Source organism: Sparus aurata, chromosome 6 (assembly GCF_900880675.1).
Source record: "Sparus aurata chromosome 6, fSpaAur1.1, whole genome shotgun sequence".
Classification (NCBI taxonomy): Eukaryota; Metazoa; Chordata; class Actinopteri; order Spariformes; family Sparidae; genus Sparus; species Sparus aurata.
In genome coordinates this window covers 14,823,431-14,849,323 of record NC_044192.1, presented here as the reverse complement: position 1 = coordinate 14,849,323, position 25,893 = coordinate 14,823,431, and the positions used below count along the sequence as shown (strand labels likewise).

Genomic DNA, 25,893 nt, shown 5'->3' with positions numbered 1-25,893 from the left:
CCCTCTCCGTCTGTCTGTCTCTATCCGTGGCCCTACTTGTGGAGTGTTTGTTAGGAAATCCTGAACAAACCGCAGCTGTTTGTTCTCTCTTTGTCAGTGACGGGTTTTTATTGACTTCTACTATTGACAATCGCGCGACTCCTGTTGGCCTCACACAAGCTGGATAACGCTGTGCAAATAGGTGTATGTACACACACACACATTCACAATCTGTCCGAAAAACACGCTCACAACCGAATCGCCCAGAGCACTTTGTGGGGTGACGGAGAGAAGAGATGAGTGTTGGAGCTACATGAATTAGACAGACGTGAGTCAGGTGAGAACACTGTGTCAAAGATGTCTTGAGATTGCTGACAAGAAGATGATGTGGAGCGTAGCTGCTGGAATCTGCTCTTGCGCGACCACGAGAGCATCCTTGAGGTCGGCCCCTAACGGTGGGCGATAAGGTACACAGCTCTCTGTGCACGGCAGTTAAGTTCCTCCACAATAAAATGGGAAAAAAAACATTTCTGTTTGGGCCTCGCTTTGTGCATTTCATGTTTAAACCAGAGACAACTTTCACTAAGTTAGACGCACACTGTCAAGATATCATTGTAGGCTGTAACATCAAGATTTTCCAAAACCTGAAATTAAAGACAAGGCAATTGGCAGATTAAGATTAGGAATCCAAAAAGAGTCTTAAAATACTCGGTTTTGTGGCCACAAACCTGGCTGGAAAATATCCCAACGTTTCATTCAAAACACTCAACAGGAGGTCCTGTTTTTTGTCATATTTCTGTATATTTAGAGGGCTTAAAAATAAGATCAGATGAGATGAGATGAGATAAGATAAGATAAGATAAGATAATGTGTCACAGCGGCACCAAGTAGCAGTGCAAGAGTAGAAGTTAACTAATGAATTCAAAATAAGCTAGATAAAATAGACATGAGGAGGAGTAACTCTTATATTATTACACACTATGTTGAATGTTCATGGCAATTAGTTTCAGACGGAATCGGATATGTTCTGTGATAAATATCCTAAAACTGTTTCCAACCAAAAGAATTAAAATACAAGGCCTTCACAGTAATTCTCTCCACCAGAACTGCACAAACGTAAAGAGACACGAGTGTTTTGAAACAACATTGAGATCATGATGTAGGGTGACGTAAACATGACGGAACAGTTACATGAAAAAGAAAATGTGATCATTTGTGCTTGTATAAAAATCTGCGTTTCCAAAAAACCCCCCGAAAGACTACAGACGAGGTTGTCCGCATACTTTTGGCCGCACGGTCTCGCGGTGCTTCTAAACTACATCCATACAGTAGCAGTCGGGGGAAACACTGCATCAATGACCTCTCGTCATCACCACTCACAGCCATCAAACGTAGCGGTCTGAATCCAGTTAACTGAAACAGGAGAGCGGGCGAGCGGAGGACTCTCCAGATTCCTTGGCTCTGACTCAGAGCGAGAGGGAGCCGAAGAAGGGAGGTTAAGAGACACCGGGCGCGAGGGGAGTGAGGAGGAAAAAAAAGCGATAGAGAGGGAGATGGAGTAGTGAGAAAGAAGTTGACAAAAAACACACAGGGAGCGGAGCAGAGCTTCTGTGTCAATGGAGGAGATCATGGATGCCAGTAGGGGGCTCAGCCTTCAGCACAATAGACCCCCAACTGAGCCAAGACCCTTAATACCCATACTCCTATTTCACACATCTTTTCAAAGCACCCATACAAGCCTCATCCACCCCACCCCACCCCCCCTCCGCCTCCACACTCTGGCCGTGCTCACGTGATTGCAGCCGGGGGTGACAATAGCGAGAAAACCCTCAGTGGTGCGACTAGGGGCCGTCGGGGGACTCACGCAGGGGCCATCAGGGGCCATCAGGACACCTTGTCTTTGTGTATTGGAAGACAATAGCGACATCTCAGGAGCAGCAGTAAAAGCTTCCTCTGTGCTGGCAGGGAGCTGTTAAGAATGACAGGGGCATCAAGTGTCTGTGATAAATGGGTCATTATCATCTGATCTGAGGTGAAGTGTGGAGCTGATAATGAGGCGCTGCGTCAAAATCACAGTTACCAGAGAGAGCCTGTTGTGCTGCCACCCAAATGACTCTCGCAACAGCTTGAGAGACAATTAGCCAAAGTTTCTTTAGAGATGAATATGTTTTTGACTCTGTAATTGCCGGATAATTGGAGTCATTCTGCTGAATTACAGCAAAAATGTCACAAAGTTACAGCAGTTTGCTTCAATATCCACTTATACCTCTTTAAGACCTAAATACTTTACAAAAATAATCGTAATGTAGCAACTCTCCTTCTGTCTTGTCCAAAAATATTGAAAAAATGACAGACGGTGTATATTAATGTGCTCAAAGTCTTTTGGGTGTGATCTGGACGGCACAGTGAGAGAGACATGCAGACATTTCTCTCTTCTGCCAAAAGAAAACATCTTGAAAAAACTAATCGTTGGGAGCCGGGAGGAAAAATATACCTCAGCATCCTGGGCAGGTCCAAGGGAATTCTGGCTCAGACCCAAACGCTGGAAACAGGGTGAAGAAGGCCGGGCTTTGTGGAGTAAACCGGGTAGGGAGCATAGTGAAGGGGGGTTAGGTAACCAGGAAATGGTTTACGTTGGCACAAATGTGACTTTTTGTCAAAAAAATTTACTTTAATACATGAAGCCCTTAAGAATGTATGCGCACATGCAGGTATTGGGTATGTTTAGATTTCCAAACTAATGCTGCAGCAGGATATTTCTTTTCATCAGCCCCTCTGCTGCTGACAGAGCTCATAGCATCAGTACCCTGAGGGCACTATCGGGCTGACAAACTAGCCTTTCGTCATGGCCTAGCTTAGCTCCCCTAGCCTCTCAACCGGGACTACTGGCCTCCACTCAAGCAGACCCCCTCCTCCATTTACAAGGCCCTTCAGTAGCCGGCTGGTTGCTAGACAATGTGCTTGGTTACGTGGGTTATGTAAAGACCCTCCTGCACACAAAAGCCAATGTGGGCGCCTGTTATGTGCAGCTCTTCAGAGCCCCGGGTCAGTTAGCAGAAGAGCTCTGGCGCTAACACTCCAAGTTAAAAACGTTTGCTCTTCAATGTGTTTACTGAGAGGAGAGGAGAGGAGAGGAGAGGAGAGGAGAAAGGTACAGAGTAGCAGAAAATGGAAATACTCAAATACCTGAAAACTGTACGTAAGAACAGTCCCTGTGCAAATTGTCCTTTGGTTCATTTCATCTCTGGTTACTCAAATTTTGACACAAGATTTATTTTTTTACTGAGAATGAATATCAGTCCCAAACATTGGTTTCCACCACCTTTAATGATCAGTATTGGCCCTAAAAAAAGCTGTACCTGTCAACCCCTAGAATACATGTCTGTACACAAACACAATATTTTCACAACCAAATCCCTGCAGTGATCACTAGTTATCAAATGATGTGAAAATTTCATGTCACGATTATCCCGACAATTCAAGATATGATCCCTTTAATTTTCCAAACATGCTCATAATGGCACTAAAAACACATTGGAATCACTTATCGTCTGTGTTCTATATGGAAATTCGCCCTGACCGACTTTTCTTGAGTATTTGTTTAACACGATCCGCAAAAAAAGCCTACATCCTCCCGTAGTTAGTACATATGTACATATCAAAGAGCAAAAAACATTTTCTTGTCTCTCGTCTCAGACATTCATGTCTGTATGTTAATGTAACGACAGCTCAACACGTCTGACATCTCACGTTTGAGTAAGAAGCCGCACAACAAGTCACAGCGGCAATCTTACGACATGGGAGATTTTCATCACGGTTCAAGTATCCAAGAAAATTAAATCGGCCTATTGAAAAACAGAAAACAGAGAATGAACCGACAAGCTTTGCTTGTATATAAAAAGCATAGTGGCCAACATTTACAGTATGTCTGAATACGGAGCAGAAGCCTCTGTTTGACCGACTTTTACAGAAAGATGAAGCCGGCAATGTTACAAATGCAATAGTCAAATTTGTTTCTGCTGAATTTTTTGTTGTTGTTGTTGTGTTTTACTTTCCAAATTAAGGTTGAGGTAACGTTTTGTTTTGGTCTGCTGTTGTTCAATCCACAGTCGACATCCTGCTTAACCTGCTGAAACATTGTACCTGTATTAATATATGTTCAGATTGATTTCAAATTCCTTAGCCCCGGATCGATCAGAAAAGGGAATCAGAACATCTGTGTGTGTTTGTGTGTGTGTTTGTGTGTGTGTGTGTGTGTGTGTGTGTGTGTGTGTGTGTCTGTGTGTCTGTGTGCATAGGTGACAACAGACAGCAGGAGCCCTCATGGCAATGACATGGTGGTAAGCCACACACCTCAGACGCACCACCAGGCTGCTCTGATGGCCAACCAGCAGGGGAAGAAGCACTGAGGTAAAGAAAGCCACCGTGTTTGTGTGTGTGTGTGTGTGTGTGAGTAAAGGTTTGACTTAAAGACACACAGCTTTGCTTACACAGAAATACACAGATCCTGCTGATGTTTGTACACCGCAGACTGTCTCCTAACGTAGTGCCTGCGAGAGATCAGGCATGACGTGGAACCACATAAACATGCCAAAACCATGACTGTGTGAAATGACAGCGCTGAACAGTTCGCTTTCAAGAAAAAGACAGCAGAATTAGTTTCCTATGATGGAGGACCTTTGTTAACCAAGGGGAGCTGTGTCCTCACCTTCAGGTTCAGTCGAACAAAGGATGAAAAACAAACACACAGACATATGTTCAGTTTCTGTGTTAATATTAGAGCCAAGACAGCTACTTTTAGTTATTTATTACATTCGCCAGGGAGGCCGTTTTCACGCGTGTCTGTATGTTGGTTGGTTGGTTTGTCAGCAAACTACTGAACTTAAATTTCCACATAACTTGGATGGACCCCATTAACTTTGGATAGAGGGTAAGATAACAGATCCAGGAAGTCAAGTCGCATTTGATGTAGCAAAGTTTTTAGCTGTGCAACAGGCACATACAATCTACATTTTCTCTTACGAAATTAAATTAGGCAAACAAGTCTCTGTGATATGACAACAAACTTTCTTGTGTGAGGATAGAAAAATGTCTCGTTTCCTATTATCGTGGGTTTAAGTAGCTCAGCACAAATACTTGAAACAAGGGACGCAGCTAGCCTGCTTTCTGTTCAACAGTAACAAATTCCACCTACCAACTAATCAACACGTTTTATTTCATTTTTTTTTTACATCATTACATAAAAAAGTGTACAAGTGGATGCTAATAGCTTATTTGCCAGTTGCCAGGCGACCGGAGCATTACATTTTAGTGCCAACTGTGGCTGTGCGATGACGATGTACAGTATGCCGTGTGAGGAAAGAACAGCCTCTATTGTCACATATCATGCTCATATTTGTTGTGTCCCAAAGCAAACTCTGTTTTTCAAGGCACTTCACCTTCTACAACAACCAGCCAAGACAACACATTGGTTTATACAGACCTCTATAATAAAATTGTGTATTTTCCTACATGCTTAATACTTCTCTGATCTGAATACTCGGACAAAGGCTCTAAATAAAAGGATAAATACAATCACACATGAGTAAGTTTCCTTTCATTTGTCATGTATATATTTCCGTGCCATGTATAGACTTTGGGAGCACACACAAACTTTTCTTGTGTTTATCTCAGCTAAATTAAAAATGTGTATTGTATTAGACAGCGCTGGTTAATGTGCGCGCATACGACGTATACATATTTATTTTCCACTGCAACAAGAGTCGGTGAATGTTTTACATTCAGCCTGCGGAGGAGATTCACCGCCGCTGTCCAAGAGATAAAACTCACAAAGACAAAGTTGTGTTTAGGCAACCTGATATGAACCTGGACCGAAATGAACTCCTCCTAATTGGATTTTTCATCATGTCCTAGACAGTCACCTCCACCCACAGAGAGAAAACACCCATATCTCTGAACATCTAAACACACACAGACACACACAAAGACACGCTCTTGCACAAGGCCACAGACACACACAGACATACTGTAAAGGCACTTACATGCATACACTGACTCTGACACCCTCACACACACTCGGTCTGACAAGCTGCAGCATGTGTGACGGAGCCTGCTGGTTGGAAACAGACATCCCCCTGCCCCGAGGCTCGGCTCTATCCCACAGGAAGCTGGAGTGTGAGCTGGGACACACAAGACGAGAGGAGAAGATGGGGGGAGCAGCCACAAAGACTCAACTCACCACCGACTGGAACTACATTATGCAGGGATCTGATCAGCCGACGAACAGCTTATTTGTGATTCTTCCTCTTCTTTTTTTTTTTGTGTGCTACTCAAGCGACTTAAAAGATGATTGTAGGGAAAAAGATGCACAAGAAAACATCAACTCGGCGTGACATCTAAAAAACGAATGGATTTCTCGAGGACAACGCGATGCAAAGATGATTTTCAGTCCATGCCACGTGTGCAGAGTCTTAAAGGAACAGCTTAGACATTTTAGGACAATTAGGCTAAAACAGTACAACTTGTTGGCTAACTCAGCTTAGCACAGAGACATGAAACAAGGGAAACAGCTGCAATTGCATGAACCAAAATGTAAAAATCACAATTAATGGCTGATTTGCCAAACTATTTCTCGACAGCGACAGTGAACAGGCAGCCGGTGAAAACTCCAGGAAGTTTCTGTTTTCAGCCAATAAATAGTCCATAACATAGTATTAATTTTCTATTTTTGTAAATGTTTTGATGATTTTTTTAGCGAAATGCATTTGCAGTTTATTCCCTAACACTACTGAATAGTAAAGCCTGACCAATATATCAGTTGGCCATTATTGTTGGCAGAAATTGGCTGATGCTGATATCAGGAAGTAAAAACTTCCGATACAAATATATCAGTTGATATCGACAGATTATCCCTAAAATGCGGTTGTCAAACATAGAAAGATATGTTCATAACAGAGGCACTTATCTGTTGTCTAAAATGACTTTGGTGCACTGAAACAAACCTCACTGAGCCCTGGGCATGTATTTTTTAAATTACCATGTATATCGGACAATATAGATTCCGATTCCTTTCACACAGTGTTCTTTAAAAAAAGTTATTTAGCGTTTTTGCCAGTCGAGCATCAGCAACAACTTCTCTTCTCACACAACATCCACATCTGGGTCCCTTCGCCCACTGCACGCCCATGCACATGCACAAGACACTTAACATTCACACAGACACATTGACACGCACAAGTGCTCACCACATTTCTGCTCCACAGCTGCCCGAGAAGAAAAGCGTCGATAAATAACCCCTTTGAACGGGATCCTGTGGGTTTCAGTGTTTGAAACTTTTAGCATCTGCCGTATGTTCTCCGCAGGACAACAAATTTCTGTTCATATCCCAAATGAAGTCTTCCTCTCGCCACACTGAGAAACTCAAAGACAGTGCGAGGCTGCCAGTCAGGCAGCAAAACTTTTAATGGACTACAGGTGCGAGCTAATAAGGGCCAATAAATGTGCCTCAGCAGAACAACTGCCTGTCCCGTCCTGAATTGAAATAACGGGAACAGAGAGATGGATACGGGGGTTTAACTGCTGGGGAAATCATCAGCAGTCGGGAAAGTCCAACATAGTCACAACCTGCTGCAGAGTCATCACATTAGGAGAAAGTGAGGCGAGACTGTATTTGTGTGAGGATCAACCACTGAAACAAACTACACAGTATATTAGCGGTAGTTATAATATTAACACAAAATGGTGCATGGCACAACAACAGACGTTATTTACTTTTTTAACATAAATGTAAACATGACGAACACCTTATACATAACCTTAATGACAGTTTACCCTGACCACAACCAAAATAATGTTATGTAAGTAATATATATGTCATCAACTCCACATACATAGATAACATACATTGAGCATAATTGAGTGTCCTGATTCATCTCCATCATGAATACACAGATACAAGTGTGTATCTGTGTAATCCACATTCACAACAAGCTTCCTTACTTCAACAAAGGGCCTAAAAAAACCTCAAACTGCCAATGCCATAAAACCGTCAGCAGATTGGTTACAGAGGACAACTAACATACACTGCTGTACCGAAGCAGTGGTTTCCAACTTTTCCAACAAGCTTTTGACGCCTTGTGAAAAAGCACTCAACCAACAAAAAAAAAACATTAGAGAAAAGTTAAACCGGTATTATCGCCTCGTGGCTGTCTGCCTCTGCCAACCAGTCAAGTCGAAGTTTGCATCCATGTCCATCCAAATTTAAATAGAATATGTATTGAAGTAATTTAAAGGAATTTAAAGGTGCAATATGTAAGAATTTTAGATAGAAACATTAAAAAATCAACAAAGAAAATCCAGGAAGTCAAAAAATACCAGTTTTGACATTATGACGTCTTCGTATTGCGTTGCAGAGATATCCACTGAGGTTAGCACGCTAACCAGCTAGCCCAGTCCGGGTCCGAAGCTTGAGTGCTAGGAGTGTAAACACTAACACTCTCTTGTTCCCCAGCTCACAGTTAGTAATCACTAGCTGCTTGGCTAACACAGCTAACCAGCTATGGGCAGCTACAGTTAGCGCTGGTTAGCGGCTACTCTGGTGATATGGTGCCCGCTATTGGTATGAAATAGGGTCACAATCTCCTTTTCACCTAATGGAACAAGTCTCAAAATTTAGTGTTTTTTGAAGGGGGTCTGGGGACTTTCTTCACAGATGACAAATAAACATAATTTGTTCGTTACTGTTTGTCAAATTTGACATGTTTTCCATCATTAAATTGCTGCCTTCTTTAATAAAGTTAGTGCAAATGGTGAAGTCAGTTGAAGAAGTGTGCTCCAACTGGCTGTTGGGATGTAAGACGCATTTTAGACACGGATGCAGACAGGCTGGTACAACGACGCCACGACATAATGACACTGTAATTCATAGCTACCATTTCCATTTCAAAACTTCTGAAACTTGGTAAACTTTCTAATCATGGGTGTTCTGCCTACTTTTATTGTCATATATCAGAACAACTGACAGCGTTTTTTCATCCATTCGTACATTCTCTGCTGTTGGTCTCGAGCCTGGGCGAAAGGCAGGGATCCGCCCTGCACAGGTCGCCAGTCTATCACAGTGCGTACAAACAGCTCTGTACTACTGTGTGAAAAGAAAATTGAGCGTGGATCCCTGTTGACCCTCCTTGTATTCAGCTGAGTCTGGTCCCATAAGCCTCGGCATAAATGCCCAGCGTGGTACCTCGATCCAAAGACCAAGAAACTCACTCTCACAGCCTCTTCCTTTCACTACGCCCTGGCCTCTCTCCGACACTCACAGAAAGACAGTATCTCTCCCCCACCAGTCACTCTTTCGTTGTCCCGGGCTCTCTTCTCAAACTCCTGCTAGCAGGTGCATTACTGTGTGAGCTCCTGTCCGATGGGCTGATCCCGCTCTGGCATGAGACAGTGATGACGACAAGAGGAGCATCAGAAGAAAGAAGTACAGGAGGAGGAGGAGGAGGAGGAGGAGGACAACAGCTCTGGACCTGAAAAAACAACAGCTGCGACAGCCGCATTGTCATTCCAACATTTGTTTCATGCTGAGTGCAGCAGCAGGTCAGTTCACGGCATGGGAACCGCAGACCAACGCCATTTTGCATCCTCAGCTCAAAGGACAGGTTAAATATTGTTGAGAGTTGATTAGCTGACGCTGAAAAAAATACATCAGCAGCTGTTTTGATAATCGATTCACATTATTAGTCAAACATCTGATGTTTCCATCTCATCAAATGTGAGGATTTCATGCTTTTCTTCATCATATAGGACAGTCAATGAAATGCTTTTGGGTTTTGGACTGTCGGTCGAATGAAACAAGTAGGGCTGAAACTGAGGATTGATTTTCATTAGCGATTAATCTGCTGAATCTTTTCATCACCAAATAATCGTTTAGTCTATGAAATATGTGAAAATGCAATTTCCCAGAGCCCAAAGTCACGCCTTCAAATTGCTTCTTTTGTCCAACCAACAGCCCAAAATCAAAATACTCTTCATTCACCAACAGAAATGAGAGAGAAAAGCAGCAATTTGTTAAATTTAAGATGCTGGAACAATCAACTGTTTGACAATATTGCTTGAGAAATGACTAAAGTGATTTGTGGATTATCAAAACATATTAACTTTCTTACAATCTATTATTTATCTAATCATTGCATCTCTAAACACAAGACATTTGAAGATGTCGCTTTGAGCAATAGGATGCTTTTTCACTGGGAATAATCATTAGTTGCAGCCCTGGAACTTAATTCAATAACTGAAAAAGAGAAACTATCCTTAAGTTAACTAAAATCTGGAATTCTGGAAACCACAAAGTCTACTATCCAAACACGCCGAAACATTTGAGGTAACAATATATTCTACTCAAACAGAAGCTCTCCTGTCACGGTGTGAAACCCACCACAGCCATCACACCTGCATCCATTCAGTCACAACACGTAGGTGAGCCATTTCTCCGGGAGAAACGACCTGCAGGGAGCTTTGTGTGTGGCCAAAAACACCGGCTACTGATGCTTAAGAAACAACAAACTGTCTGGAGACTTTAACATCAAGACAGTGTTTCACTAACAGCTGCGTCGCCGCGTCACTTCACTCCTGTTTCACTCTTAAAACTGTAAAAATTAAGTTCCACATGACCTCCATGGATGAGCACACACACTCTTCTCTGTGGCTTTTTAACCTTGAGCTGCTCTTAAAAACGGGAGGCCATGTTTCACGTTTCACCAAACACACTATAATCATGTGTGTTGCAGAGTTCCCTGCTTTACTGGCCTCTCTTTTTGTTAGTTATTGCCTACCAGGAAATGAAGGCCCTCCTCATGTAATTAATGGGCACAATTATGTAATTGAGGAGTGGTCTGCAGTCGCGACCAGATGTCCCAGCCGCTCCACAAATTCAGTTGTTCTGATCGTTTACAGTGGGGTCATCGCCCGTACCAAGACCCGGCTCGCCCCTGCGCAGTCACCCAGACTCTTTTTTCTTTCTCTTGTAAATAAAGACTTAATGGTTTACAAGCCTTCCAATAACCGTAATACCTTCAGAGCGAATTAGCTCACAAAGCGGCCAGACACGCAGGCTGGAATGAATCTGGACGGCTGGGAAGAAGAAGAAGAAGAAGAAGAAGAAGAAGAAGAAGAAGAAGAAAAATGCATCCACCAGCAGAGATTCTTCGGTTTCAACTTCAAGGATGGTGTGTGTTTTACTTTGTTTTTTTTAAAAAGAAAGACAACTTTGTGATTAAAGCCCTGACAAACATTTAAGACTGAAGATAAATGAGAGCTGTCCGTGCTGGAGCAACCGCTTGTTTACTTCCTCCTGGCCTCTTATTGTTGTAGTGTGTATGCATGCGTGGACATGTGTGTCTGTGTGTGTCAGCACATTATCGTGGTGAACCGACCGACCGGCCGGCCTCTGAATTTTGAAGTTTGGATTATTGCTGTGAGGGGAGCTGATTTACATGCTGCTGATGTCATCTTCTCGCTGTGTGTTCAGTTCCTGCGCTGTTACCGAGGCAGAGAGAAAACCTCCCTGTTGGAGAAAGTTAGAGAAACTGAACAGGCCTCTCAGTGTTTTCACACAACGTGAGGAAGAGCTCAAACTGGTGCACATTGTTGGAGGCAGAGAGAGTCGACTTTAGACAATCTGTTAAAGGAGACGTACTATGCTTTTTTCACTTTCTTCCTTTCCTTCAGCGTGTTGTATGCGTTCTTGTGCATGCAAAAGATCTTGAAAGTTGGAAAAGGTCAAACGTCTGAATCCAGGAAGCTGCTCTCTCCCACAGAAAACACTGCTCTCGAAACTCCTCGTCAGTGGTCTCGCTTTAAATTCTGTGACTTAGTGACATAACACCGTATCACCGTATCACGCAATTGCATTATTAATGACAAGCAGCTAGTTTTCGGCTCCTAACAATCGATTTAGCATAGCTGCTCTGTTGCTGCTAGCGGTGCTGGTTCAGGCGTGTGCAGGCTGACCAATCAGGGCAGACTGGGTGTGCAGAAGGGGGGCCTTAAACAGAGTGAAGTGTGTTTTTTGAGCATTTAAGCATGTAAACCTATTCTAATAGTAACTATGCCCTAAAATAAGCACATTATTTCTCCTTTAGATTAGAAAACCTATATTTTCGCTTACAGATTCTGTCTACATTTGCCTTTTTTATCACAATGTGAAGCTGTCACCACTGTGAGCAGCTTGTATCCAGCCCTGATTCACCAAAGGTAAAAAAACACTGCCTGATAGCTCTGGCTGTTGAGTGAGCTACTCTCCTTCGCCCTCAACATGATTGAATCTATTCGAAGGCAAGATGGGGGCCCGGATCCTTCTCATGCAAAACAAACAGTCACTGCTGGCATGAAATACAGACGAGCCATATTATGCCCTTATCTGATCCAAGTTGTTGCGTTGCTTCTCGGAGGCAATCAGTTTAAGCCCCGGAATTCCTCTTAAAACTTGATATAAAATGAACAGAGACGTCAAAATACCGTTGTGATTTCTACTTTATGAAAACTTCAGCGTGCTCAAAGAAGTTTTGCCCGAGCTTCCAGCAACTTCCCAGACTTAAAAAGCAAAATGAGGCGCCATTAAAAACGAGATATACCATCTAAAATATTGCTCAACGAGCAGCAGGGAGAAAAAATAAATAAAAATCAGTCGTTGTAGTTAAGTCAGTGCAGGGCAGGGCCAGGCAGTCAGTCAGCCAGTCAGGACGGTTGAGTTGTAAATGTGTTCCAGCAGGAAAAGCCAAGCTGCAGAGCGAGGCGAGCAGTCTGGAGTCGGCAACTTTCCCCTGCTCCAGCTAGCGCACCGCCCTCCCTGCAGCCCACCCAAGAAGCAGCCCATGGGCATAAATTTGAGAGCCTGACTCGCTGCGGATTTAAAACAATCTGCATCTCTCTCTCTCTCTCTCTCTCTCTCCCTCTCTGACTCCTCCACACTCACTGAAATGTTTCTCTCGTTCACCCTTTACTCTCCTCTGCCCTTCTTTCCTTTCCAACGAATTCCTCTGTTAATGAAAATGGAGAGCTCTTTCTCAGCGCGTGCCAATAATATTATTTTTCTAAAGGCCTAATAAGTTTGCAAATATGCAGCAAATGCACAGAAACTATATTTCTCTGTCTTGCTGTATCATCCTCAAAAGGGATTCTTCCTCCTCTAGTCTTTAAAGGAGACAATGGCGAAGTTAACGCAGGTTTCATGTTTTCCTGGGGGTAATTATTATTTTTTTTTAACACAAAGTAGACGGCTAGTTTCCATTTATGGCCACAGGAGAACGCGACTGTGAGCAAAAATTGAATGCTACGGAAGAAAGCATCCAGTCTGTTTGCAAAAAAATCCCCAACAAAACAAGCACACCACATCACTTTTCTAAGTCATGTGCTGTGGAGCTCTTCAGCCCAAATGAGCCCGGCTTGGTCGCTTCTCTTTAAAAGTAGATTTATCATCCTTTCTGCCTCGAAAACAATCAACAGATGGTACAGATAAATTCAAAGGAAGGTGCAGAGTTTTCTCTGAATCATCGGCGACCGTCGGCGAGTTTCCACACCGAGCCTGGAGTCTGATCAAAGCGCGCTGTAGACTGGATGTCATGTCAAATGCGTTGTAGTAAATATGAGGCCGTTTGACTGAGGGCACGGTTACCTTTGACCCACAGCAGATTCATGTTGACGTATCGGTGACGGCGAGCACTGCATTTGGCCTGCAGCGGTTGTAAGTCATGCGCGTGTGTCACTGCGCCGCGTCCATGCATGTGGGCCGACTTCCTGTTATGGCATCTGATCTGGTTAACGTGGCATCAGCAAGCCGCTGTAGATTCTCACAACTGTCACTTAGTTACAGAGCAGGGAGAACAGGAATAGAAGAAAAAAAAGACGCAAGAGGCTGAGCGGCGGAAGGAGAGGAGAAAAGAATGTGAGAAAAGGCCGAGGAGGCTGAGGAGGATTTATACAGAGCTGGAAACATTTGAGAGAGAAGTATCAAAACCAGGAGATGAAAACACACAAGAGAGAAAGAATCTTCAGCTTCTTTTTGAGGTTTGAGAAGACTGACCACAGTATTCCTTTCTCGTAAACATGCAATACAAAGCTACAATGGCGATGTGGTTTGGGTCATCTATTGTTTGAAATGTAGTTTTTGTAACTCTGTAAACCTGGAACACATGGAGATCTTCTTCATTCCCCACAGAAATATGTAGAAGTAGATGCCAGATGGGGTAACTGATCCTCATCTCCATTTACTCCCTTTCCAAAAGTCTACACAGATGAGTATAAGCTCTTTTTAACTTGAAACGCCGGGATAACTCGATTGGTCCTCAGAAACATCATTACCTGATCACATAAAAACCCTCCTCTATACTTAGGCTGAGAATCAAGCTTACTCTATAAGCATCGACTGAAATGTGTTGTTATCATCAAGTACTGAAAATGTGTTCATTTAATCAGAAGCTTCCGGGTCTGAAAGAACTAAACTGAGCAACATTTTGATCAAAGAAAGTTTCATAAAAAAAAAATAAAGACCATCAAATCCAACATGCTACATCACTGTGGACGCACTGAATTACCCTAAATCTAGATGCAGTAATAGCTACATTTTCTACAGTCATCATATTTCGAAAACAAACACACATTTGGGTAAATTCATAAAAAAATACTGAGTTAAAATAAACAAGTTATCACCCTGAAATTAACAGGATTTGCCCGTCTGTATTTCAGATTGCTGATGTGTATACGTTCAAATTTACAGTGTAAATGATGTGCTAACTAATTTCTCCAGAAATAAGATGTTAAAACATGGTAGATGTTTGATGAAATTCACGGTAAATCATAAGTTACTGGAAAAGTATTCTTTTATTTTTATTTTCCTCTTACAGGTGAATATTTCCTGGTTTCTTTACTCTGCGTCATTTAACTAGTTATATTTGGATTGCCGTCATCTTGGGCTTTGACGAACACTGGTCGACTTTTCCCACCATTTTTAAAGATAGAATAAAATAATAAATTAGTCGAAAGTAAAAACAATTAGCTGCAGCTATAACTGGCACTGAAATAAAAAATAAAAACAATTAAAATGCTACCGAGCCCTCAAACAAAGTGTCTAATGGTCTAATTCATATGTAATGCTTTCTATGATCTTTTAAAATAAATGAGTTCAGTTTATCTGCATTTAGCCAACATGTACGCAAGTGAAAAAGACATGAGAAACATGAGAAATGTTGACTTTCATGCAGGAGATCTTGCCTAATTTTAAAAATCAAATGAGTAATACATAAATCAACTCAGATAAAAAGGTTTATGGCATTTAAGACCTCACATATTCAAAATTAAGACTATTTGATTACTTTTAAGGCCTCATATTATAGTCTACATTACCCCCAGACTTTTTACCCCCAGACATCCTGTGAGAAGCTCTTACTGGTGCGGCGTCCACTCAAAATGGACCGAACAAGATATGAAGTAGCTATCATCCCTCGTGTGCAGCTCCATCTTACAATATCTATATCATCTTAAGGTAACAAATGCAGCATACCGCCGCATGACTGACTCATAAATGTCTGTTTTCCCCTATAGATTAATATCTTGGTACTTGCTGTATACCTTTAGGAGCGAGCGGGGAATGTGGAGCTGCGAGTTGCCCGAGAACGTCGGCCGAGGCGAGGAGCTTCGGCTGCTATCTCATCTCAGATAACAGAATTGTTGTCCAGAAGTCTCATCATAAACACACGCAACATGGATGCGTCTCTGCACTCTTTCACACACTCATTGTCTTTCTCTCTCTCTCTCTCTCTCTCTTAGTTGAAGTCGGAAATAATTATTCCAGCAGTAAAATGTAATAGGCCATCACATAAAACGGTACTGGAAATTTAGTGACTTACATACAAACTGTTTAAGGAGGAGTAATCCTACCTCTCTACTTAAAAGTTAAAATGAGAGATTGCAGTTTTGCTGGAGCAGGAAGAAAGAAGAACAAATTTTTTATCTGTTTTCCACCAGATGTTTTCTGTCCTTCTGTTCTTTTTCAAACTCAAAAAGGCTTAAAAAACTTCGTCATATCACAACTTAGAGGATCCTCCCCAGCTATCTCAGGAGACATACAGGTCTGAAAGTTTGTCTCTCATTGGTGGACGTCAGAGAGGCAGTGAGGAGGGCGACTGTCAGAACTGTGTTGTAATTACACTGATGATGGCAGCACCCGAACGCAGCGTGGCTATGGCAACCTGTTGAAATAACAAACACCCGCCTTCTCCTCTCTTTCTGCCTGCCGACAGGACAGTGTGCCGTGAGTCATCAGCGGCGAAGAACACACACATTGGAACACACACACACGGCCAAAGACAAACACACACACGCAGGTACAAAGAATCTAATCAAACACACACCTGTAAACAATCTAATCATCAATCGCGCCGACTTCGACTCACTTCTCTCAACCTGATCAAACTGCTGGATCTCAAGTCACACAATCCATTTTTTCGGGCTCCTCCACAGATGCCCCTAATGTTTGACCTTTGTCATCCACAGCCGACCACCATCTCTCAAAGCAAACCCAGTCACCAGCCCCATTGTTACCAACCGAGCTAATGTAACAGTAGGACACGAGTAAGTATCAGTGTGGGTTGTTTGTGCATCTGAAAGCTATTCACAATCTCACCTGGATCCTATTAGCGCTAGTTTGATTTCTAATATCAACCACATGAGACGATAGTTAGCAGTCAACTGCTTTTTCGCACACACGCACACAAGCGTGTCAAAAAACTGCCACCCTCATTCAAAGCAGGAGGAAGGACGATGGGGAAGGGATGGACTCCGCCTTTTACTGTCAGCATCTGTATCACACACATGCACATATTCCCTCAGGCGCAAAACACTGCATGTACTTTAAAATACAACCAGCATCATTTTTAACGCTGCCTGCTGCTCCACATGTGACTTGACCTTTCATGTGTGGTATTAAGGCATTAGAGTGTTCCCGCATTTGGGACCAGGCCCGCCCTAAAAGACGGATCGGCTGGATGGTCCTTCCAAGGTTTTTTAGGGTCAGCGGGCCTCGCTGGGTTGGTGCGTTTGCTTCTGACCTCATGTCGGACGATTCTGCATATCGCGAATTAAGTTTAACGGTGAAGTTCGGTGCCAGTGAGGTAGGTCTGCCAGAGTCACTTTACTCACAAAACCTGCCCGACTCTGCTTCTGTTGCAAAAGTTTGCGACTGTGTTTCCGTTGCAGTCGGTGTTCAACAAACAGCCAGCAGCAGAGCTGATACAGCAGATTTTGATCTGTAGTTTCCACTGTAAATGCACAGACTTCTTTAGCTGCCTTGTGTCGCACTCCTTGTCGAAAGGGTTAAGCCGAAGAGGTCGGTCTCTTTACCGGTGAAACTAGAGTTGCACATCTGCTCCATCGGCAACACTTCATAGTGGTTTCACCTAAACCAGGTTTGCAAAAGAATATCAGGGTAAGTTAATCAGAGGCATAGTAGGACGCATGTCTTTACAAGAAAAGTGGTGGGATCCATAACATGCTGTGGTCACTTTGAATGTTGTGGTAGCAGCGATTGGGGGATGGCATTATGGTCCAGTTTATGCTATACTAAAGGAGAGCATCGGAGCACCTTTCCTTAGCATTCCATTAGCATGGCTTCCACTTAGATACTAATTTCCCACCATTAGCAACCTCCATGTTTTTCTCGCACGTAAGTATTTCCTGTTCGGATTATGTTCCATGCCAGCGTTTATTCGATGGGAAGTGCTACGTTTTTGTGCTACTGCGTTCGTAGGATTTGTGAATGGTTGACGTTTAAAACAACAGTTCTGTAACACCCAGGAGCACGATCTGAATCCTGCATGTGTTAAAGTTTGTTGGATAAGATTAAAGAAAGACCGTGGTTTTAGTTGAACATGGCGTGGGTTAGGGATAGGGTCATGACTCATGACTCACGCTTCAAATCACTGTTTCTGTATTTAACCATGACCCCGTCTTTCCCTGTCTTGAATCAGGTGCTGAGTGCCGAAACATAAACATAAGAAAAATGAATCATGCTTTAGTTGTTATGGGTGGATATTGTGTTGAAAGAATCTACTGTATATCAGAGACAAAAGAAATGAAACATTGACAGTGAACAATTCGTCTCTTAACTATGTTGCTGTCGAACATAATCTGGCAGGGATGACGTTGTATTGTTTGCATTTCTCTGTTTCAAATGATCTATTTATAAACACACTTTCTTGGAGATGTGATTGAGGTCAGGGTGTTGGATGATTCCCACCTGACATCCATGTGGGAGACGGGGGGTTGTGCCCTGTCAGACCTTTTTTCCAAACCACAACCAGCATATTTCCCAAACTTCATCAAAGCGTTTTGGTTGCCTAACCCCAACCAAAAAGCAACCACAGTTTATTTGCTAGAACCACAATCTTTTGCTAACCTTAACCCGACCGTAGGTCTCATTGAAGTTTATCCATGATTTTTGCAGAATCATCCAACTTCAATGTTCTCTCTGGCGGCCGGGTTGTTTTATAGGATGCCCTGATTGATGTCAATTGTCCTGTTGACACTGTGGTCTACATTTCCCATCATCAATCCGCTGACATAATCACAGCTAATACAGCCAACCTCTCATCTCTCTCTGTTGCTCTGAGCTGATTGTCTCTGTGGATCATTTTCTTTTATCTCCCCTGCAGCAATTTGTCTGATATCCCTTCTAATGGGTGGGAAAGCTCCAAGTGACCATGAACAATGATTTTCGGAGTATTTCCCATGACTGCAACATTTCCACTTTCTATTATGTGTGCCCTTTGGCTGATGCAATTCAAGCTTAATAAAGAGTGAAATGCCTTTGCCCTTTGGTGCCATTCATTCTCATTTCAGCATCGTTTGATATGTTCAATGTTAGATTCCTGAGAGGTGGGATTATCCACGGCAATCTGACCCTACGCAACTGATTCATTTTATTCTCGATTAATTGCTTAGTCCAAAAAATGTCAAAAGATTGGAATAATGCTCATGACAAGAGCTCAAAGTGATGAGTTTTCCAGTCCAAACCCCAAAGGCTCTTCATTTACTGTCTTATATTACAAGGAAAAAGCAAATCCTTACATTTAAGAAGCTGGAACCAGCAAATATTTGACATTTTAGCTAGAAAAATGACTAAAATGATTAATCTATGTTATTTTGATCGATTACTCCACAAACTGTTACGGCTCTCTCTACACATTACTGGCACAGACGATAATTGTCGTGATTTTTTCAGATGGCTCGGATGAGATAAAGTTTGGCTCAGTGCTGCTAACCAAAACAACCACCATGACAAAAATCCATTCACTCCGCTCTCAATGAACGATGTCCACGAATGACGACACACAACGCGAATAAAAGCCCCTGCAGCAGCCTGAAAACAACACAAACTCAATGCGATGAACCAAAATAACCTTCGAATACCAGACCCTGACACCGGCGATCTGAGGGAGCCGACCATCTCTCCATGAGCCTTGAAGTACGGCAGGAAAACTAGAAGATGAGGAGAGAAAAGAGTAGCGGGGGATAAAGACAGAAAAGAAGTGTTTGTGTGTGTCTTTCCTCCTGTGTCCTTTGGAGCATCCCCAGGCCTGTCTGCCGATCGGCTCGGCGCTGTGAGCCTACATGGTTTTAGCCCGGGCCGGCACAGACAGACAGCTGCTATTAAACCCTGATTGTTTCAGGTTCACAGGGTGTGAAAGGGTCTGATTGAGGGGCTGTGATCCCAGTGAGGGTGGTCTTTCTCCCTCCCTCCCTCCCCCTCCGCACCCCCCTCTCACTGGAAGGTGGGAGGAGGAGGGAGGAGGAGGAGGAGGAGGAGGGGGATTGGGGAAGGGGGTTGCAGGCGGCATCACGTGACACATGTTTCTTGCTGAGCGGACCAAAATGGAATCTGGACAAAAACATGCCACTTGTTGCTGCCTGCTTCACGTAACCGCCGGCCAATGGTGCCAACACGGGACTCAAACACGTCATTGGAGATGTTTCGTGTTCCACAATTTGCTCTCCTGGTGAACTGTCATCACTCATCAAAATCCACCTTAAAATCCTCCACCTACCTTCCTGTATACTCTCGGGAATTCAATCCACCAAACTCAACTGTATTCAGCCTGATTGAGACTTATCACCGCTCTGATACGGCGCTGATAAACCAGATCAGTCCTCTCCTGTGGCTGCAGAGGAGGACAGTCGCTTCCTGTATGGTCTATTTGTTTAAGAGCATTCCCATTAAGGAGCCTTTTGGCCTTAACAGACTTGATAAAGACCAGGGAGGGTGAGGAAGCTCCCCTGTAGAGCTTTTCACACGTGGCCAAAGGACAAGTGCACTTTCCTCCCTCGGAACGCCCCCCCCCCCCCCCCCCCCCGTCTCAACCTTGAGAACTGCTTCTCTCCAATGGTTTATGTTTTTTTTAAAAAGCCGAAGCCGTTCTGCGTTTGAACATTTGCTTGGTTATATTTTCCGAAAAAAAGGCCTGAGGTGTTTACAAACGTCAGGTCAACTTCCTCTGATTTCCTTCTGTCCAGTGTAATCAATTAAAATCAATGAATAACATATTGGTAATTTCACTTCATCAAGTGTTGTCTTGTTTTTGGAGACCCCTCTAAAGATCCTTGTGTGTGTGTGTGTGTGTCTGTGCAAATACTGTTTAGGGAGGTTGTGAGTTGTGTGTGCTCAGCACTTCTCACTGTCACTTTGGAATAAATAAGTGTTTGGCTCTTCTATTGAGTCCAGTGTTGACGCTCTTCACTCCAGGGCCACTAACATGAAGACCAGGCGGCCTAATCCTCCCACATTAACAGCTACAGTCACCTCTCGCAGAGATAATTAGATCCGAGTCGATAAACTATCTCAGATTAGGGGGAGATTATGGGAGATGTGAATCCATGTTATTCTAGTCCGAGAAGAAAGACAATATCTACCGGCTGATGGGGCATTTTACGGGCTAGCGTTCTGCCCCCTGAAAGCCCCACACAGCGCCCACTGATGATGTTGTTTTGTGGGTGTCCTGACAGAGACACACATTTGGAAAAGATATCGGCACCTAAAGTATTTCAGGTTACAAGAAACAGCTGTTCTCGGGTGGCCCTCTGACCCTGGGCTGTGCCAGATGATTTGAAGCTGTGCTTACAGTCGGGGAGAACCCCCCCTTAGAAAGAAGCATTTCCCCCAAAAGATCCACGTTTAAATCAATGTTCCTGGTGTCCAAACCTCAGTAGGTGCCAGCACATTCTTCACATCTCCACAAATGGTCAGGAAGACAAGACAGCGCTGAAGGACTCCACGGGCACCACAGTGGCCGAAGCATTACACACTTTAGTGGGTTAGTAGAAATATTATGCAACTCAATTACAGAAACTTTGCCAGCCTAATTAATCTGGGGCAAGCGTAAGAGTCACGCACAGTCACCTGAGGGGATAAAGCCACGACTGGGCCATCACCTCTTAGACAATTGCACGTTTTTCCAACCACAGCAAGCACGAAAACGTAACAACAGCAGTGCTCACGAGCAAAAAAAACAACAACAACTTTACAATCACGACTGAACGTGTAATGACTGATTTATCAAGGCTCGCCTGTGATTTCAGAGTCGAGTTTGAGCCATCAGCTCCACTTACCTCAGGTTAGCGCAGCAATATTCAGCATGAAACTTTCTCACTTGATTTCCCAGAGTCCTTGAAAGAGCTCTGAGTGTCCAAGGACTGTGAAAGTCTCAGTTTCCAGTAAAGCCTCCTCTCCTTCTCTCTCGCTCCCTCTCTCTCTCTTCTGTCTCTTTCTCTACTTTCTGGCAGACGCGCTCGGATGGAGATGACCGAATTTTTTATTTTTTTTTTCTTACGCGCACACCCAAACTTTATCCCGCTGTCTCAGACGCGCTTTTCCATAGATTGTTTTGAGTCACTTCACGCAAACGGTGACAAAACTGAACCCCATGTTCGGCTATGGAGTCCCGCAAAGCGCCCTGGAGCTGGTTTGCACACACAGCCAATGTGGGAATGCGCACCCCCTTCTCTTCCTCCCTCCCTCCCTCCCTCTCTCTCTCCACAGTCTGTGGACCACCCCGAAACAGGAAGTTCACTTTTTGTTTTTCTTAAAAAAGGGACCACGCTGCCTCAGTTCTACCCTCAAAGTTACCATGCGCCACACAGCACCCATACTCTCATTTTCTCGTACCCCTTTCTCTCCAAATAAGCACAAATACATTCGCAGCGACACAGTGAAGTTATATAAAGATATTACAGCATGCACGTGTTTATAAAATACTTGTATGGACACGATCGGGTCTATATAAAGTGCGTTCCTCTCTAGTAATTGGGATAATCTATCTTTAAATGTTTGTGTTTACTTTAATGGTGTAACTTCATAGCAGCCTCTCGGACAGCGTGTGTGGCTGGCTACGTGTGGGGATGCTGCAGATTGCTGTGCCTCGCCACTGAAGTCCACCACAAAAACCCGGACTGGAGTTCAGACGAGGATCAGGAGTGGGACCAGCGCATCAGGTCGACAACATGTGTGTTCTGTTTCATGAGGAGAGCATGCGCCCATGTTAGGGTCTGTGGTTGGCATTCAGAGCCTTTACTTAAAGGTGCACTATGTAGTTTTGGAGAAGACGTTTTTTTAATCTGTTGTTATGCCTAAACAAACGAAATAAACAAACTCTCTTTGTTTTCGTGACTGAATAAACAAACTGACCTTAAAGGACAACAGGGTTTCATACTGTTTTACTTTGTTTACATGTGGCGGACCCTGCCAGACTTCTAGCTTCAAACAGTGTTCTGGGGACTTTATTTTGCTCTGAGAACAGCTTTTTTTACTCAGTTATGAAAATAATACATATTTCTGTATTGGTATTGTTACCTCATTAATATTGAAATTATGGGTTTGAATTTCTTCTCCAAAACTACATAGAGCCTCTTCAATTAAAATTACTGATACAACGTTGTGAAAATACCTCACTACAAGTAAACAGGTTTTAGATTTCAGATTTACAACAAAAGATAGAATTACATTTCTGTGTCTGAATGTATTACTTTATTTTTATTCCTGTGTTCTCCTTATTGTGATTCTTACTTGTGACCGAACATTTTTAAAAATGTTTTTACTGACAGTTGTCTTTATGAACCTGCAATGATGCTGAAAAGATGTCCTCTTTAATTAATAAGCGAAATAACATCCAGTGTGACATTAATTCAAATGAATATACCTGGAACATAAGCGTCTGTGTTAATGAATGGATACCTGAGTTGATCAGAGAGGACTGTCAGGGTACGTCTTACCTGGGAACCATTGTTCTATAAGATAGTCGTATGTTTGTAGCGTTACTGTCCTGTGAGATCCAAAATCACATTTTCATGAGCTCAGAAAAACAACCCTGTTGACTGTGTATGTTCCAGCTTATCCAGGTAGATTTCATTAAAGTAGTTTAAGAAAAGAAAAACTTAAAACTGACAAATGTTGTGGAGCAAAAAGTATGATATTGGGCTCTGGCATGTTGTGAAGGTTATCTAAAATGGAAACAAATTTGAGTTAATGTGCTAAACTGCTTGAGGGATACATAAAAAAACAAAAAAAAACATTCATCATATTCAACCATAAACTATGGTACAATTGTGGTGCTATCGTTAATCACTTATACAGTTAGTCTTGGATTCAAAGAGACTGTGGGCTAAAACCCCAGGGCCTCGCACTTCCAAGGTCTTGACGTTCTGTCTGTCAATTATTTGATTAACGTCAAATTTGTTAAACAACTTGCACCACTTACATCAACTGAAGCAGCTCCTGCATTTGCCATAATCCATCTTGTAACCGTGTCTTGTCGTCGGGCCCTGTGTCAGCGTCTAGATTTAAAACACTTCAGAGTTCTCATACAGTGTCGTGCGTATTCTTTAATAAATCTGTGTTTCATCAGAGTCTGACAAACTCTCTGGCAGACAGAGAACCTTGGGCCAGTTAGTAGTATTCAAGCTTCGGAGTACTAATTGTTTTTCCAGAGTCTGTACATGTAATGAACCTGCCATGTGTAGTCTACTGTGTGCACTGCACTTAAATTTCACCCAGAAATGAAAATTCAGTCATTCAGCCATTCCTCATCCTCGCGTCGATGGAAAGACCAGTGACGTTTTGTTGTACACAAAAAAATGTCTGGAGCTTCGCAGCAAAACAGCGTCGCAGCATTCTCTTCTAAACAGCTGAATTCGATGGGGACGTCAATGAACATAAAATGGCCTATCTCCTGTCATCTCTCTAAACTGTCCTAATAAAGCAATGCTCAGGCCAAGAAAATAAGGATAATGAAAAGAAAATTTGTCTCATCTTAAGTGCATTGTACCCGCTAATTGATTACCTCATTTATGGATCTGTCACATTTACTTGAACTGACTGTCATCATGCGCTGACTAACCTTCAACATTACTTATCTAGTCTCTAATCCGTCTCATGCCGTAAGCTCTTTATGAGCTTTGGAGGAAGACATCTGTAACTTTCCTTCTGTGCCATTCAGCTTTCTTCTTTATGATCCATTAAGAAATGCATCTAGTTTGAACTTAGCTTCTGCATTAGATTGCATTTAGAAACATCCTGTTCGGTACTTCGAAGGTGCACTGTTTAGTTTGGGAGACGAAATTTTAATTGAGAAAAGAGAAATATATATATATTTTTTTTATGCGCAAACAAACTAAATAAATGAAATCTCTTTGTTTTCGTGACTGAATAAACTGAATAAACAAACTAAGTTTAAAGGCAACACAATTTCATACTGTTTCACCTTGCTTATGTGTGGCGGACCCTGCCACCTTTCTAGCTTCACACGGTGTTCCTGGGAGAACAGCTTGTTTATTCAGGTATGGAAAAACTACCTTAGATATAAATATAAAAATTCAGAGTTTGAATTTCTTCTCCAAAACTACATATTGCCCCTTTAAAGCTGCTGCAGTCACCATTTAGTGCATACAATTCAACCTAACATGAAAGGAGTAGCTCCTTGTGATGGAACCACTGAGATCTGAAATAGATCCTTGAACTGTCTGCTTCTGTGACCTAAATGTGGCGCCTCAGTAGGGTCACGGATTTCTTTTTTTTGACCCCTCAGATTCTGTGACATCAGAGTATTAACCCATTGAACACTTGGCAGAGACACAGGTGATGTGAAGGGAAGCAAGTCGCCACTTGTTCTATGATGTCGGTTGGATGAGTCTTGGATCTCATTTTTCAACAACATAAGGTCAAATCAACCACCTGCACATCACTTTCCCAGCCTCGTACGATAAAACTGGCAGCTAAATGGTGAACACAGTTGAGCATGTCAGAGCGAAAGAGCCAGGTATGTCCTTCCAGAGTTGCTGGAGACCAACAAAGAGCCAAAAGTCAATGACACTGAATTCCAAATGTGCGTTTGGATCTTGTTCTGCTGCCCCCATGTGGCCAAATTAATCAACTGATGCAGCTTTCTTTCTCATTCTCCTGTAACTCTCTCTGCTCATTACTGTTGATGCCTTTGTTTTCACACTGAGCTGTTTTACAGTTTATACTCATAAACTGTCTGATGTCACTTGAAAATACTCTGCACATTATTCCTAGTCAGCCATTTAACATGAACATGTTTAACAGAGATTACACAGAGGTCATGAATAATCAAGATAATACTTGTGGAGAACAGAAGGATCACTTACATGAATATATTTAAATACCAAACGTGAATATCTCACATGATCCTTTGAGGCCATAAATACTCTGGCTGTCTCTGGGCTTGCTGCTTCACCTTTAATCTCCTCCCATTGATAATCTCGAGCGAAAGCCTGTGTTGGATTCCCTCTGCAGTCAGATGAAGCATATGGCGTCAGCATCTGTGGGCTCATTTACATCCAAGATTTCCCTGCTTGGCT

The 25,893-nt window shown here is 42.8% G+C and overlaps 1 protein-coding gene across 2 annotated transcripts in view; it reads right to left on the bottom strand.

Moving 5' to 3' along the window:
- The window catches only part of gli1 (GLI family zinc finger 1), a 56,451-nt gene extending 34,465 nt beyond the window's left edge, over positions 1–21,986 (bottom strand). For both annotated transcript variants that reach the window (XM_030421518.1, XM_030421517.1), the window contains exon 1: positions 21,631–21,986. The gene's annotated coding sequence lies outside the window, so the exon portion shown is untranslated. The remainder of the gene's footprint in view (positions 1–21,630) is intronic.
- Positions 21,987–25,893: the final 3,907 nt, after the last annotated feature.